The 18,501-nt window shown below is 39.4% G+C and overlaps 1 long non-coding RNA gene across 1 annotated transcript; it reads right to left on the bottom strand.

The window, feature by feature from the left end:
* Positions 1-636: 636 nt before the first annotated feature.
* On the bottom strand, positions 637-16,826 carry LOC120525893. The gene is made up of 3 exons (XR_005633039.1): positions 16,529-16,826; positions 15,246-16,175; positions 637-1,079 (listed from the first exon to the last, which is right to left on the bottom strand). It is a non-coding gene; the product is annotated as an uncharacterized LOC120525893 (long non-coding RNA).
* Between the last annotated feature and the right edge of the window lie 1,675 nt (positions 16,827-18,501).

The raw sequence follows: 18,501 nt of genomic DNA on the forward strand, positions 1-18,501 counted from the left end.
GAAAAGTAACTTATGACTAAGCAGGTTTGAGAATGGTATACAACGTTTGACTTCTTCATAATAACATGGCTGAAGCAGGTTAGTGCTGATGCTTTCATGATTTTTTTTTTTTTAACTAAAAGATGGATCTCTTTGATTTCATCTCACTTTTATTTGCTTAAACATTGCAGGCTGCCTCTGAGGGCACCACAGCTTTTTTCCTCTCAAAGTAGTCTCCAGATCTCTTTTTTGGAAATGCCAACAGGATCTCTCCATTATCCTGCATTAACATTTATCCCACCTGCCCTTTCCCAACTTTTAATTTTAAAATTAAAAAAGACACTGCAGGCAAGACGTTGAACACACTCTACTTAATGACAAAGACACGTTTTTGACCAGACTGTTTATTGATACAGTTAGAAAGCTTTCATTTGATAGACTTTCTCTTTACATTCATTCAGTGTCAAGCCGAAGCTCCTAGACAGACACATTTTGAGTGTAAATATGTAACTGTAAAGATGTTAAGATTTGCATTGGGAGTGATGAGGATGGATAGGATTAGAAATGAGTACATTAGAGGGTCAGCTCAAGTTGGACGGTTGGGAGACAAAGTCAGAGAGGCGAGATTGAGTTGGTTTGGACATGTGCAGAGGAGAGATGCTGAGTATATTGGGAGAAGGATGCTAAGGACAGAGCTGTCAGGCAAGAGAAAAAGAGGAAGGCCTAAGTGAAGATTTATGGCTGTGGTGAGAGATGGCATGTATGTGATGAGTGTAACAAAACAATATGCAGAGGATAGAAAGATATGGAAGAAGATGATCCGCTGTGGCGACCCCTAACAGGAGCAGCCGAAAGAAGAAGAAGAAGATGTAGCTGTTCTAAATATGGATTTATGATCCTGAATTCAGTGCAGAGTGCTATAGAAAAATGAATGGAATTGAACAAGGCTATGATAACAGTGTGCAAAGAATATGAAGATGTGTGGCTGACGCTCAGATGGTACTCTCCCCTTTCATATCTGGAGTTTTTTTCTGTCAGGCATCATAGCTGCGTCTTCCTTTCATTTCTGGATGACAGACGCAGACCGTGGAAGTAAACTCCTGCACAATCAACAAAAGAGACAGTTTAGACTTTGAAACATTTCAGTGACATACTTGTTAGCACGGATGCCTCACAACTCAAGGGAAGTGGGGTTTCCATGTCCTTAGTTTTTTTTCCTCTGAAACACCAACAATGTGTGAGTTAGTTTAGTGGGTGACTATAAATTGGCCCTCAGAGTGGAAGTGTGTGTTTGTATGTGCAACCATGAAGATCAATGATATTCTGTGCGTCCATGTGGCCTGTGTGTTTAGTGTGCTTTGCTCTCATGCATTTGAACAATGATTCTTTTACGTACCATATATATTTAACTAGCAAAATACCCGCGCTTCGCAGTGGAGAAGTAGTGTGTTAAAGAAGTTATGAAAATGAAAAGCAAACATTTTAAAAATAACGTAAGATGATTGTTAATGTAATTGTTTTGTCATTGATATTGAGTGTTGTTGTCATATCTATCTATATTATATATATATATATATATATCTGTATATATCTGTATATATATTTATATATATCTGTATATATATATATATATATATATATATATATATATATATATATATAGCAAAATACCTGCGATTGGCAGCGGAGAAGTAAAAAGAAAAGGAAACATTTTAATAATAACGTAACATGATTGACAATGTAATTGTTTTGTCATTGTCATGAGTGTTCCTGGCATATATATATATATATATATATATATATATATATATATATATATATATATATATATATATATATATACACAGTTATATATATATACATATACACACATACATATATACATACTGTATATACACATATACATATCTACATATATACTGTATATACACATTTATATATATCTACATATATATATCCATATATATATATATATTAGGTGGGACTCGATTAAAAAAATTAATCCAATTAATTAGAGGCTGTGTAAGAATTAATCTTGATTAATCGTATGTAATCGCACACGTAAATTTGCCCCAAATCGCAAATGGTTTTTTTTTAATTTAAAAGTGTTTTAGTGGGCGACAGAATCAAATAATAGACATGGACATGAATATTGTAAACTCAAGCTCTTTTAATTTCTGAAAAAAAGCCTTTAAACTGCATTTGAATTCAAAACAGAAACAAAAATATCATCCCTGGTTAAAATTGGGCAGACTTAAAAATAAAGTGGTAGTTTAAGTACTTTAAGTAGATTTTCAGAATAGTATTGTCTTTAAATAATAATAACCAAAATTTCAACATAAAGTGCAGTTTTTCTTCTGAAAAAAATAAGTCAGAAACATAAAAGGTAATTTGACCAACTTAATCTTTAAACTCTGAGTAACCTTAGCCAAAATTATTTTGTACATTAGGCTAAAACAGTGTGATCATTGAACATTTTGTAATTAGATGTAATTAGAATTACTAACGGTCACGGAAGTCCAATGATCCCCAGTAAGAGCCACAAAGTCCGCTTTCTGTAATGCATCTAATTTTGCTTGCTTTTCATTGTGCACAAAACCATGCTTTTATCAAGGCTTCGCTCGGGAAGTCGAAATGATCAGTCGTAGGAACGCGCTTTATTCCGACTCTAACATTTTTGTAGCTGTGATGTGTGCATCAGTGTAATGGATGTACCAGGAAATGATGCATTGACAAAAGTTCCGTTTGCTTGGAATTGAAAGTGTGATTAAATGCGTTATTTTTTTAACGCGTTATGGAGTACATGCATCGAAGCTTCTCAGCTGTGCTTGTGCTAATAAAGGGAAACTTTTAAAATAACGTAACATGATTCTGCGTTAACCGAATATTTTTTCATACGTCCCAAACCAAGGAGATGCGAAGGTAAAATGAATCAGTAGCGCGTACATACTCAGTGCATCCCCTCTCGGGAATCGAACCTCGAATGTCGGCATTAGAGGCGAAGACTCTACAATTGAGCCACAGCATGTGGCTTGTTTATGCGAGAGTATGTACTGTAGATTGGGGTATATATATACATTTAAATATATACCCGCGTATCGCAGTGGAGAAGTAGAAGTTATGAAAAGAAAAGGAACATTTTAAAAATAACGTAACATGATTGTCAATATACAGTAATTGTTTTGTGAGTGTTATTGAATGTTGCTGTCATCAAGGATTTGATTATCATTATTTCTTTCAATCAGGGTCGTATTTGTACGATGTGTTGTGTTCAAGTTACATTCCGTGTTTGTCAATCGTTGTAAAGATGACAGGTTTCATTCATCGATTCGTTTCTTACTGCATCAATAAACAGCTCGTCTTCTTCTTTATCTGAGACCTGACACACTGCATGCACGGGTTTTTTTTACACTGTCTTCCTTTAGCGGGACATTGACTTTTCCACCGTGTGCTTTGTTTCCACAGTAGCTGCATTTATGAATATGCTTATCAGACGCTTCATATTTTTGCTGCCTTTTCAACTGTGTAATTCGGTTTTGTTCAGCTCTTTGGAACTGTTGCTTTTATCTGTGCACTGCGTCAGTTCACGTGAGCCACTCGGTGTACTTGCATCGAAGGTTCCCAGCTGTGCTGGTGCCATCTCGTGCTATGTCCATGGCTGTATTTAAATGTTACCTTAGTCCTGGCACTTAAAACTTTCTCTCGCAGTTTCGCTGAGTTTGTCTCAAACACCACCCTGACCATCTCATCTTCCTCTCCATAAGCACAGTCCTTCACCCGTGAATATTTACCCGTGGCAGTTTGCTATTGGATTGCCGCTGACGGACGGCCTTCTATGGGCAGGCACTAAATTACAAACGCCAGCGGCAGCCTGTCTATGAACTTAATTTAAAGTGTAGGTTTACATCGTGCTTTGTTTCCGAAGTAGCAGAACTCGCTTCTTATTGTTTCGCTGCCTTCTCAATTATATAATGCATGTTTTCTTGAGCGCATTTTTGAGGTCTTCCTGGTTTTCTATGTACTGCGTGATTACGTGGGAGGCGTGATGATGTCACACGAAACTCCGCCCCCACGGCGTTGAAGCTCATCTCCATTACAGTAAATGGAGAAAAACTGCTTCCAGTTATGACCATTACGCGTAGAATTTCGATATAAAACCTGCCCAACTTTTGTAAGGAAGCTGTAAGGAATCAACCTGCCAAATTTCAGCCTTCCACCCACACGGGAAGTTGGAGAATTAGTGATGAGTCAGTGAGTGAGTGAGTGAGTGAGTGAGTGAGTGAGTGAGGGCTTTGCCTTTTATTAGTATAGATTATTCAGTTACAGTGCTTGCTTTTCCTTTTAATTGTACATGCTTGCTTTTTCATTATTATACTCCATTTGACTGTGACAAAAACAGTTCTTTGGCCTTGGCAGGAGAAATCCTGATAAAATTTTGTTTCTATCTATTTTTTCCGCTGGAGAGGAGAAGCTCCTAATTAGAACATATGAATATTTTGGATGACCAACAAAGGTCGCTAGTCCTACCCAGTTAATTCTTCTAAAATAACATCAAGTTGAGTTTTGAAAGTCCCTAAAGTCCTACTGTCTACTACACTACTTGGCAGCTTATTCCAAGTGTCTGTGGTTCTCTGTGTAAAGAAAAGCTTCCTAATGTTTGTGCGAAATTTACTCTTAACAAGTTACAAACTGTGGCCCTGTGTTCTTGATGAATTCATTTTAAAATAACAGTCTCGATCAGCTGTACTAATTCCCTTCATAATTTAAAACACTTCAATCATGTCACCTCTTAATCTTCTTTTCCTTAAACTGTAAAGGCTCAGCTCTTTTATTTCATTCTTTATAAGTCATCCCCTGTAGCCCTGGAATCAGCCTAGTCGCTCTTCTCTGGACTTTTTCCAGCGCTGCTATGTCCTTTTTGTAGACCAAAACTGCACACAGTACTCAAGATGAGGCCTCACCAGTGCATTATAAAGGTTGAGCATAACCTCCTTGGACTTGTACTCCACACATCGTGCTATATAACCTAACATTCTGTTAGCCTTCTTAATGGCTTCTGAACACTGTTGGGAAGTCGATAGCTTAGAGTCCACTATGACTCCTAAATCCTTCTCATACAGTGTACTTTCGATTTTTCTGACCGCCCATTGTGTATTCAAACCTAACATTTTTACTTCCTATGTGTAATACTTTACATTTACTGACATTAAATTTCGTCTGCCCCAAATCTGCCATAGACTGTTTGCTTTCTAAGACCGTCTATAATGATTAAATGGATTCTAGATTATCTGCCAATCCACCTATCCTGGTATAATTTCAAAACGTAGCCAGTTTGTTATTCCTTTCCAAATCATTTATATTTATTAAAAATAGCAGCGGCCCAAGCACTGACCCCTGTGGAACACCACTCTTAACATCAGCCAGTTCTGATGAGGTTCCTCGCACCATCACCCTCTGCTTTCTGTGTCTGAGCCAATTCTGCACCCTTCTAAAAACATCACCCTGAACTCCCACTTCTTTTAGTTTGATGTCCAGCCTCTCATGTGGCACCTTATCAAATACTTTCTGAAAGTCCAGATAAATAATATCATAAGCTCCACTTTGATCGTATCCTTTTGTTGCCTCCTCATAGAATTCCAGCATGTTAGTAAAACACGACCTCTCTCTTCTGAACCCATGCTAACTGTTCAGAATAACTCCTGTCTTTGGCATGTGTTGCTCAATCTTATCCTTAATAATTCCTTCCATTAATTTTCATGTGATGCATGTTAAGCTTACTGGCCAATAGTTGCTTGGATCTGCCCAAGTCACCCTTTTTATTTGCCGGAATAATATTTGAAATTCTCCAGACCTTCAGAATTTCCTCAGTTTGCAGTAACTTCGTAAAAATATGCATCAAGGGTTTATATACAGTATGCAGTTACTAACCTTCTTAAGAACTCGAGGGTAAATATTATGTTGTCTTGGTGATCTGTCAGGTTTCAGCTTATTTAATCTAAGCAGCACTTCTCCCTCTACAATTTCCAAATCACTCACTACATTCTTAGTAGTCCCTTTTACCGATGGGAGGTTATCCACTTTCACAAATGTGAAGACCTCACAAAAATGTGAGTTTATAGTGAGCTGCTATGTCACTTTATTTTTTAATTCTCCTTTACTATTCCAGACTTTACCTCCACCATGATTGTTCTTTTACTACTAAAATACTGTGTAACCTCAAGGGGGCATCAGAGAGACCCAAGCCACAGACCCAGCAATACACCACACATTAATATAATAAAGGATATTTTTTCCTTAATGCACCTTCTCAGACCTTCTCCGAGCAATGTACCAGAAGTATGCAATAAATCAAACACAAATCACACAATTTTCCCTCCTTCTCTCCTCCAATTGAGTGTTGCCCGTTACCTCTCGACCCTGACTGAGCTATGCAAGGCAGTGGGTTCGTTTTTATGTTGGACCAAGGAGTGCTTTCAGTGTCCTGCCATGTCTTACAGGAAGCACTTCTGGGTAAGTAGGTAGGGAGGTCCACCTCTGACAGTGTCTTCTCCTGATTCCCAGGGACCCCGACAGGGCTGCACTTCCAGATTTCATCTCCCACGTACCCATGTGGGTTTACCAACTGGGTTCCTACTCAAGGACCACTGCCATCTGGTGTAAGGGGGATGGAACAAACTCCCGACTATCGGCTTCTGCTAGTCCCTCCATTAACTTATACAGGCCAGGTACAAAGTTATTTATTTGTTCTGCCAGCGTATATATCTGTGTTGTTGTTTTGGCCCCCTCATCCGGGTAAAGGCTTCTTCCCCATCTCATCCAGAATGCCCATTCTCCTCCTACAACTGAAAGAATCTCTTTGGGTCATCTTTCACCTTATCTGCTATATTCTTCTCTAACTGCCTTTTAGCCTGCCTAATATCCTTCTTAATGACGGCCCTCATGTTCTCATACGCCCTACGAGTCACATTGGGGTTATTAATCTTATAAACCTTGTACAGCTCTTTTTGCCTTTGCAGCTTCTTTTTTAACTCTTTATTAATCCATTTCAGAGGTTTTTCCTATTAATTCCAAATTAGACACTGATTAGTTTATTGCACCAAACAATATTATCTTAAAGCTGCAAAACATTTTAGCACACAATGGTCTTTGAGGGCCAACAACTGCTGGAGCACCAAAACTACTGACCTATTCAAACCTGGAACTTGTGAATTGTAGTCCTTTATAACCTGCCAATTCCAAACTTCTGTAAGCTTCAACAACATCTGGACAAGTTGGCAGCCAGAGCACCTCAGCTAATTTTAACTGCAGGTCTCCTGCTAGTGCCTGAGTGTGGATTAGTATGCTGATAGACATTTTAATACAAGCTAAGTATAAAATATTATCTGTGCCCTGAATGGATTTGGTGGTGTTCTGGCCATTTTTATCACCTCTGTGCATCTGAAGTGGTACTGTATGTGAAACAACCTTTCAATAAAGCTATTCCTGGCATAGAATCTAGTCCATTTATAGACACACCTTGAAAGTGTCCTGCAAAATACTAGCACCTCGTCCAGAAGTGGTTCATGCCTGCTGAGATGGATTTGTTAAATTGTCCTCCACAACTGGAAGAAGTAGGTTGCATAATAGATGGATGCATGCCTTTTTTCATTTAGTCTCATGTTGCAATTTGATTCTAAATAGTTGGAAACATGAGACGCCTTTTAATCAAATTGAAAAACAGAACAAAACAATTAGCCGTCTCTCCATTTTGTATCCTCTTTTAGCTTGTTCAGGGTCACGGGAAACTGGTACTATCCTAGCAACACTGAATGCATGGTGGGAAACAATGCTGGATGAGATGCCAACTAATCAAAGGGAACACTTGCACATATTCAATGACTCCCAATAAAAAGTATTTCAACTACCAGGCCTGCAGTACTTTAATAACCTCCATCTTAATACACATTTGCTCAGACAACACATCTTTGGTAAAGCTTTTGACCCCAGCCAGACTTTAAAATGCCAAGTTCTTCTGAGGTGTCCACGTGAGCATACAGCAAAAACACAGGAGTTCATGGACAAGCAATTCGTTTGTGTTCGTCTCTAATAAACAATTCTAAAAAGCTAATTTGACAAGTGGTTGCTCCTATTGATTTCTCTTTTCGAATCAAAAATCTATCCAAAAAAATCCAATGTTATTTTCCACATACAATTATGCTCAGTGCAATATTTAGTGAAATCCTTAGTTGGTAAGACTGTGCATTAGAAGAATATAAAGAGTAATAAGCAATAAAAATTAAATATCAATAACAGCACAAATAATAAATAACTTCATACAAGTAAATTAGTAATAGGACATCATGTGGTTCCAGACAGTGTCCCTCATTTAGGATGCATATGGACTATTTAATGTTCCTCTTCAAAACAATAAAATGGTGTTCAGGCAGCGGTAACATTTCCCTTACTGCAGCACAGAGAACAGTCCATTGTTGGGATGGCTGGAGTCACAGATATTTTTTTTTGCCCTGGTCCAATATCACTTAATATAGATGTCCTGAAGGTTAGTGCATGCACATCTGATGATGCATTCTGCTGACCACTCTACTCTCTGCAGAGCCTTGCGATCCTGCTATGTGCCGTTTCCATATTAGTCCATAATATTTCCTGTCAAGCTCCTTTTAATTGGTGGCTCTGTACATGTTCTTCAGTATCTGGGAGTACAGCATAAACCTTTGAGGAATCTGAGGTGGAAAGATGTTGTTGTGTCTTCTTTACCAAGGTATCAGTGTGGTTGGACCAGGGGCCTCATGTATAACGCCTTGCGTAGAATTCGCACTATAACATGACGTAAGCACAAAAGCGGAAATGTACTTATGCACAAAAAAATCCAGATGCATAAATCTGTGTGTTTGCTAACAGTGTGGAAATTAACACACATGCATGCGCCTGCTGCCCCACCTCAACTCCTCCCAGAAGTACGCCATTTTTTGAATATGCAAATCAATATAAATAGCCCTTAAGCTCAGTGTTCTGTGAAAAGGCAATGGCAAAAGCACGGGGGGAAATAGAAGAATTTCAGCGAATACCAAAGTGGAGGCAAGGAATAACATACTATTTGTTGGTTTAAACAGTGGTATAAACAACAAAAGGAAGTTGATCGAGTGACATAGCGTGTCGGAGAAACTCGAAAGCTCAAGTTCACAAAGTCACACAGTGCCAAAATAAAAAAGAAGTTGTCACAAAGTCGCCGTGAAAAGACGAGTCGTAGCCCACCGTCTGAGTGTCATATGAAAGCTCATTAGGGTACAGAGAAGAAAAAGGCACACAGTGTGAAAAAAGCATGAAATATCAACTTTAATCTCGAAATTTCCACTTTAATCATGTAGTTTATTTTGTCATTAAAGTAGAATATCATAAAGTACATCTTAAAATCGTTTAATTTACTAGTTTCTCAAATCCCATCATAACTAAAGTAGCACGTTAAATGCTTTGTTTTTGTATTTGATCTTCTATATGCTCTATGTGTGTGAATCACTACGTGCTTCCGGGCTTTCTCTTCCTCTGACAGGACACAGAATCCATTCTTCAAAACCTTTAAGGAACATTTAAATATGTTTGTAATGTTTAATTATTCTATCCATCTATCCTTCCAGTGTCGCGCCAGCCACAGCAAGAATACAGCGTGAGGCAGGAATAAACCGTGAACGAAGCTCAAGCTCCTTGCTGACGTTGCGGCACCGTGTAGTTAAAGTTAAAGTTTTATCTGTATAATATAATAAATATATTCTGCTCCATTTCATCTTAAAAATGATATCGTCATCATATGTAAATATGCGCTTTATAAAGTGGCTCAGGTTGTGCAATATTATAACTGTATCATAAGTACAATTACCACACTGTAAACTTCCAAGTACAAACAGTTCTGCAAGGAGCACTTGATGGACTGATTGAGTGCGTTTATAGTTCTTGGGATAAAACTGTTTCTGAACCGCGAGGTCCATACAGGAAAGGCTCTGAAGCATTGGTCGGATGAGAGCAGTTCAAATAGCGAATGGCTGAGGCAGCGTATGCTTGATGCTGTATACTGATAATTCTCTTTCCGATAAGTTGCTGTACACTCGGATACAGTGATATAAATACTCCGAGTGGTGCAGTGAGAGTAACAACGCTAAAGCAGCTATTGTATTTAGAATAGTTTGACCATTCCGTGGACCATTATACAGTATTGTTACAGGTTAATAACAATCAGATGCATTAAACTAATAAACAATATGTGGTTAATTTCAGTGTATTTAGAAATCCGCTTCAGGGATGTGGATCTGAAAAAGAAAGGGAAACCACACAGGAACAGTAGCACTGCTTTGATGCTGGGTTCCGCCAGTCTGCAAAACCAAGAACAGAACTTGCGTACGACAAGGCATGAGCTACCGTGGAAATGTGTGTGACTTTATGGCAAGTTTAGGTTTTATACATCACGATTTGAACGTGGAAACGTTCTTACGCGACATTTCTGTGCATATGCACTGTTTATACATGAGGCCCCTGGTCTCTTCCTTCACGATGTGAAGAATGAGGTATCTGAAACTTCCATTCTCTCCACTAGAGTACTATTAACACTGAAGTGGTGGCCTATGCTGCTTTCTTCAAATATCCACAGTCAGCTCCTTGGTCTTTCTGACTTTCAGAAGAAGACTGTCATGACACCAATGTGATAGATTCTCCAGTTTATCCAGATTAAATTAGATTTAATTAGATAAACTTTATTAATGTCACAGAAAACTCAGATGCATACAGCAGCAGAAACATAAAAAAAGGAGACAGACTCACACGACAGATAATGCAGCCAATCAATCAATCAATAAATAAAAAAATAATGTATACAGTGTACATATTTCAAAATGAACTTAAAGTGTATGTTGGGAGGAAGCTTTGAATTGCCTGATAGCAGTGGGCAGAGAAGACACACAAAGACGCTTTTTAGTACACTATGGTGGAATGAGCCTGTGGCATCACTATGTGCCTTCCCGCCCACTAAGGTCCTCTGATTCTGGTAATCTTGTTGTGCCCCACACTAATCTACACTCCATGGGTGACAGGGCCTTCAGCTGTATAGCATCCAGACTCTGGAATGACCTACCAAAATTAATCAGATCAGCTGACTCCATGCATTCTTTTAAAAAACAACTCAAAACTCATCTGTTCAGGAAGGCTTTTAGCTCTACTTGACTTTATTACCCTTCTCTCAGTTTACCTATCTGTCAAGATGCTCATGTAACCTGTATGTGAGTGTGCGCTAGACCATCAATTATGTTGTCTGTTAGGCTATTTTTTTCTCTGAATTCACTGTTGTAATCTTGTTTATTTATTTATTTGGTTTGTACAATGCTATATACTGTACGCCCTACCGTTCTTATATTCTGTAAGTGCCTTGAGCATAGGAAAGGCACTATATAAATAAAATGTATTATTATTATTATTATTATTATTATTGTGGCTAAAAGTGCTCCAAGAGATCGTCTCCTGGAGGGACGTTTTCATGATGGCATCCAATTTTACTAACATCCTCTTTCCACAACTGCTGCCAGTGTGTTCAGGGTTCACTCTGTGATGGAGCAGGCTTCCCTCATAAGTTTGTTCAGACAATGTGCTTCTTTTGAGCTCAAGTTGCTTCCCTAGGAGACCACAGTGTAGAACACCACCCTAGCTACTATGAATTGATAGAACATTTCCAGCAGCTTGCTGCACACATCTAAAGACCCATGTCTCCTTAGCAAGTACAGTCACAGTCTGCTCTGGCTCTTCTTGTATAGCACCACTTTGTTGTCAAACCAGTCATTTATGTGAACCCCAGGTACTCACCACTTCTGCGTCTTTCCCCTGAATGGTGATTGGTCTCAGAGGCTCCTTGGACTGTTGGAATTGCACTGTTTTGCTGATGTTGAGTTGTAGGTTGTTGTTCCTGAACCACAAGACAACATCCTCAACAACCTTCCTGTGTTCTGACTCATCCCCTGTAAGGGACAGCCAGCCGGGACGCCCTGAGAATGGAAGGATTGGGGAAGGCAGCTACTTTTAGATACTGCTTCTCCCGAGATGCTAGATGGCAACTTCCCTGCAGTATAACATGACCCAGATTCCAGCAGGGCACCACGGGATCTGGAGTTCAGCTTCACAGCCCTGCTGGGTACCGTAGGTGCCGCTAGAAGACACTGCAGTAGGATCTGGGGACTTATACTTTTTACATTGCCCTGAAGTACTATTGAGTCACGGGGACAGAAGGCCAGAACTACTTCTGGTCTGATAGAAAACTTGACTTCTCCTTCTGACCTGGAAGTGCTGGCAAGTCACATGGACAGGAGAGCAGAAGCACTTCTGGGTTGGACAATATATAAAGGACTGCAAAACAAACACCCAGCACTGTGAAGAATATAAAAGAAATAAATCAATTCTTGGTGCTTTTAACTTGTGTTGTCAGTGTCTATCTGTCAGGACAGAGGAGCGACAGTGCTCTCTAGTCACCACAGCCACAGGCAAATAAGCAATAAAGTACCATACACCACACAATTATTTATTTTCTTTCTCCTCCACTCCCCCCAGCAAACTCTGTCCTCTGCCTCCTGACTCCGGCTCACCTGCTGGATGTTTCGCAGTTCTTTATATATTGTCCGACCCGGAAGTGCTTCTGCATTATTAATGCAGCCTATGATGGAGGAGCCATCTGAAAATTTCTGTAAGTGGTAAGCTCTACTATTGTACTGGAAGTCTGTTGTGTAGAGGATTCACAGGAAGGGAGACAGGACTGTTCCCTAAGATGCTCAGGTATTACATACCACAGTCCCTGAGCCTCACAAACTGTTTTCTGTTGGTCAGGTAGCTCATGATCCATTAGTTTGTGCTGGTATCAAGATGCAGAGTCTTGGGCTTTTTCCCCTAGTCAATGAAGCAGAATGGTGTTAAAGGCACTGGGAAATCAAAGATAAGCTGCCTCATTGTTGTTAGAGATCAGGCTCTCCACATCTGTTTCATCAGCAAACTTGGCAGTGCTGTAGGAGTCATGTGCAGCCATGCTGTCATATGTATAGATGGACTATAGCAGAGGACTTAGAACACAGCCCTGAGACACCCCACTGTTGAGAATCAGTTGCACATGTTACAAACTGGTTTGTGCAGAAATACTTAAAATGGATCAAAGTATTTGCTGCTAAATATGTATTCCTATCCCTACTTGACAGTAATAACTTGGCATAGTAGGTTAATTTTCTCACCCATTCTGGTGGTCAGATATTAGACCTATCAGCCCATATTTATGAAGAGTCACAGAATTACTCCTAGGACCTGCACCAATAGTCTGACTAGGACAAGAATTTGTTTTTCCTCAGAGCGGGACATGAGAAGAAGTTACAAAGTCTTTTACTCCCATTCTCAACAAAGAGTAGAAGGCAGCACCTGAGAATGAATGGAATCTTGATTTTACGGCACCCTTTGACGCAAATTGCCACTCATGATGATGTTTTGCAGTTTTCTGGTATTAACACTAGGTCTTCACCACAAACAATAATAATAAAAGTAGAATTCAATGCAGTAGAAGAAGGAAAACATAAAAAGATAGGACACTGCACTAAGCTGCATGCAACTGCTGCAACTTGATTGCAACAACATCAAGAAAAATAATACTGTAATGAGTAAGAGGAAATGACCGAAACACCCAAATGTGACCAAATGAGAGTAAAGCCCAATAATGGACACATTTATGTAACAAAGGAAGATCTACAACCATTTCAAAAATATCACCTTCCTGTGGTTATGACCATATGAAGCACCTTGTAAAGTAATAATTATTAAATAACCACGGCTATAAGTCAATGATCACTCTTCCAGTGTTGCTGATCATCTTCCAGACTTGTATACTATTTTCATTTCTGGGATCATTACCTGATACTTCTAAGAGTAGGACATGAGTTCGACTGGAGTTAAATTTTTCAGGCAACACATCTTTTTCCAAGATGTTATAAAATTCAAAATTTGCCATCTTTTCCAGTAAGAAGTACATTTAGAAATGGAGATAAACAACAACACAAAAACGACTTGCAAGTAGGCTATAATTCACACCTGACGAGTGACGTGTGTCGTAAAACATCAGACGTGCCCAGAACAAATCAGACAGCGTCGTGAAATGAATTTTAATTAAGCAGAGAGCGCGTGCGCGAGACAAATTGAATGGGGACTCATGTCACAAAGTAAAAAAACCCAAATCGGGCAGGGTTGTAATAGTAAAGCTCTGTGCATGCGTGTGCATGCGGGCGTGGCTCAGGTTATCTTTGTGTGCATGTGTGCGCAAATTGGGTAGGCACCGCAGATCGAGTAGCGACAAGGACCATTAGTCTGGGACACTTGATAAATATGGGCACTGGTCTGTTCATATCGTGGCAACACTTACAGAACTGATTTGGGCCGCCCTGCTTTTTACTTTCTTAGTGTCTCTTTCTACTCTTACCTGTAAATGTCAAATTTCTTTCAGAAACATAAACAATGTGTCGCTCTATCCTTGTTGGATCCATTTTTTCTCTTCCCTTTTTCCATCCATATTAGATAGTCTTGCTAATTACTATAACTTAGCCTTCTAGTAAGCACTACAAAAAATAGCTTCTTTAAATCACAGGGAGATCTCCTTTAAGCATTCGACTCCATAGCATAATTCAGAATTACGATCTATGAAAGCAGCTGGCCAACGCATTGAAAGAGTGTCACATAAGACTGTCCTCACTGTGCATGCCATGGTCTTCTCTGACCATCAAAGGGCAGCCAAGAATACACACTTACGGCAGGATAGTAGAGTGTGGCCACAATAACCAAGGTGTTTTATTCCCTGTGGTGAATAAACTACTTCAACCTGCACTTGGCCCAATCACCACTTCCGATTCAGATCATGAAAAATCCCTTCACTCTTTCCATGATAAAATTTAAACCTAAACAACTCATCTAATGCAAGTTCATCTTCATGTTATATTTGTCTCTGTCTTCCCTCTCCATCCAGTTCTTTATCCAAATTTTCTGCACGTATTAATGATCTGCTCTGTAACATGGGGTCTACTACTTGTGCACTGGACTGAATCTCCGTCATACTCGTGAAATGCTGCCTTCATGCCATAATCCCAGCTGTTAAAACAATAATAGATACATTCCTGGATGCTGCCTCTGTGCCAGCTACTTTGAAAAATCACAGTTTTAAAAAACATCTGGTCTTAGGCTGAAAATTGTTCAGATTGTCAGCATTCTCTCTCACTTACCTTTTCCTTTACTGTAAAGTTCATCAGCGAGTTGTGGCCCTCCAACTCACTAGTTACTTAAATTGTACTAAGCTGTTGGAACCCTTTCAGTCTAGTCTCAGATCTCGTCATAGATGTTCTGCTCTGCTTCAAGGAATTAATGATTTTCTTATGGCAGCAGACTTTGGGTAAACCAATATATTCATTCTGTTAGACATTAGTGCAGCAATCAATATTGTCAAACATGAGTTCCTAAAACCTGAAGAACATTCTGGGTTTCTCTCCCATTGCCCTCCAGTGGTTAAAGTCCAATATGATGAATAGGTAAGAGCTTGTCAGTCTCACAACAGCAGGTCCAGCTCAGAGCTGGTCACACAAGGAGTTCCACGAGGCTCTGTCCTTGACCCTCTGCTCTTCTGTAGCTACAGTACATACTTCCCCTTTGGTCATATTAACAGAGTCCAACACTATGAATATAATTTTGATGTGGATGATATTCTGATCTATTTCAATGTTAAAAGTGAACATTAATCAGAGCTTTTTCAATTCAAAACTTCCTTCAGTAAAATTGAAACTTGGATGAAATATAGAACTTTTAAAAATTTGAAGTCATGCTAAATGCCACTAAAGCTCAACTTAACAAAATGAGCTGTTTTCCAGTTACTCTTGGTGACAGTTTCATCAGACCTTCTTATTCTGCAATGAATCTTGCTGTCATTTTTGATTTCTTGCTTTCTTATTCTACATGCATAAACCACATTTGGAGGTTTTCTTGCTTCTGTCTCTGTAACATATCCCATTTTTATTTATTCCTCTCTTTTTCCAATGCCGAGAAACTTGTCTATGGTTTTATTAAATCCCACATCAACTACTGTAACTCCCTACTGAGTGGTGCCCCTTCTGTTCCCATAATCACAGTTCCAGTTGCTTCAGATCTCTGCTGCAAGTGTCCTTACAAAAAAAAAACCAAAAAAACAGTGAGCAACACATCACATCACACCCATCCTGCTCTGCCTTCACTGGCTCCCTGTGTCTTACAGGACTGAATATAAATTTTATTATTAAACTATAAAGCTTTAAATGGCCTTGCACCAAACCACATCAGTAACCCCCCCTATCATTGCACTCCTGGCTGCCCACTAAGGTCCACCAACTCCAGCAATCTTGTTGTGCCCAAAACTAACTTGTGTTCCATGGGTGACAGACCCTTCAGCTCTATAGCTCCCAGACTTTGGAATGACATCAGTTGACTAAATTCATTCTTTTAAAAATAACTCATTTTTTCTGGAAGGTGTCTAACTTACCCATTCTGGCCCTTCTTTCAATTTGCCTTTTCTGTCCAGGTGCTCAGGATGATTTGGGTTTGTATCAGAACTTATGTAATTTGTTCTGGGTTTTCTTGTAGTGTATGTATTGTGATTCTAATTAAAACTTTGAATTTCCTGTATTTGTCTACAGTATATTTAGTTTTATAAGTAGATATTATTTGCATTACTTGTATATTCCCTGTTGGTCACTATGAATTTCTGTGAAGCGTTCTGAGCATGGGAAAGGTGCTATATAAATTAATTGTAATATTATTATGTATTCCTGCACATACAGTGCATCCGGAAAGTATTCACAGCGCATCACTTTTTCTACATTTTGTTATGTCACAGCCTTATTCCAAAATGGATTCAATTAATTTTTTCCTCAGAATTCTACACACAACACCCCATAATGACAACATGAAAAAATTTTATTTGAGGTTTTTGCAAATTTATTAAAAATAAAATAATCGAGAAAGCACATGTACATACGTATTCACAGCCTTTGCCATGAAGCTCAAAATTGTGCTCAGGTGCATCCTGTTTCCCCTGATCATCCTTAAGATGTTTCTGCAGCTTAATTGGAGTCCACCGGTGGTAAATTCAGTTGATTGGACATAATTTGGAAAGGCACACACCTGTCTATATAAGGTCCCACAGTTGACAGTTCATGTCAGAGCACAAACCAAGCATGAGGTCAAAGGAACTGTCTGTAGACCTCCGAGACAGGATTGTCTCAAGGCACAAATCTGGGAAGGTTACAGAAAAATTTCTGCTGCTTTGAATGTCCCAATGAGCACAGTGGCCTCCATCATCCGTAAGTGTAAGAAGTTCAAAACCACCAGGACTCTTCCTAGAGCTGGCTGGCCATCTAAACTGAGCGATCGGGGGAGAAGGGCCTTAGTCAGGGAGGTGATCAAGAACCCAATGGTCACTCTGTCAGAGCTCCAGAGGTCCTCTGAGGAGAGAGGAGAACCTTCCAGAAGGACAACCATCTCTGCAGCAATCCACCAATCAGACCTGTATGGTAGAGTGGCCAGACAGAAGCCACTCCTTAGTAAAAGGCACATGGCAGCCCGCCTGGAGTTTGCCAAAAGGCACCTGAAGGACTCTCAGACCATGAGAAACAAAATTCTCTGGTCTTACAAGACACTGATTGAACTCTTTGGTGTGAATGCCAGGCGTCACGTTTGGAGGAAACCAGGCACCACTCATGGATGAAAACCTGCTCCAGAGCGATCTTGACCTCAGACTGGGGCGACGGTTCATCTTTCAGCAGGACAACGACCCTAAGCACACAGCCAAGATATCAAAGGAGTGGCTTCAGGACAACTCTGTGAATGTCCTTGAGTGGCCCAGCCAGAGCCCAGCCTTGAATCCGATTGAACATCTCTGGAGAAGGCTGTGAATACTTATGTACATGTGATTTCTCAGTTTTTTAATAAATCTGCAAAAACCTCAAGTAAACTTTTTTCAAGTTGTCATTATGGGGTGTTGGTGTGTAGAATTCTGAGGAAAAAAATGAATTTAATCCATTTTGGAATAAGGCTGTGACATAACAAAATGTGGAAAAAGTGATGTGCTGTGAATACTTTCTGGATGCACTGTATATTCCTTGCTTTTAAGTTTTAATTTCTGTGTTCATAAGAATTATGATTTCAAATCACTTGTGTTTTTTTGGTCCTATGCCTTCTGACTCACCAGTATGAGAAAACCCCCACAAATGATATATCATTTGACACATCTTGATGTCTAGTTGTGCAAAATATTAACCCTGTTGCCCAACCCCTATTGTGGCCCACTAGAAACAAAACCCCCAATTTTTAGTCCATATTTTGTGGATGAAATGACACCCTTATGACAAAGGGCATACCAATAGGTGGCTTTGGCAAATATGACCAGAAGGACTTGAAATTGCTCAGGTGACATCAACCAACTACAGGGGTTTACTACATAATGGGATATGAGGA

Source organism: Polypterus senegalus, chromosome 3 (genome assembly GCF_016835505.1).
Source record: "Polypterus senegalus isolate Bchr_013 chromosome 3, ASM1683550v1, whole genome shotgun sequence".
NCBI lineage: Eukaryota > Metazoa > Chordata > Cladistia > Polypteriformes > Polypteridae > Polypterus > Polypterus senegalus.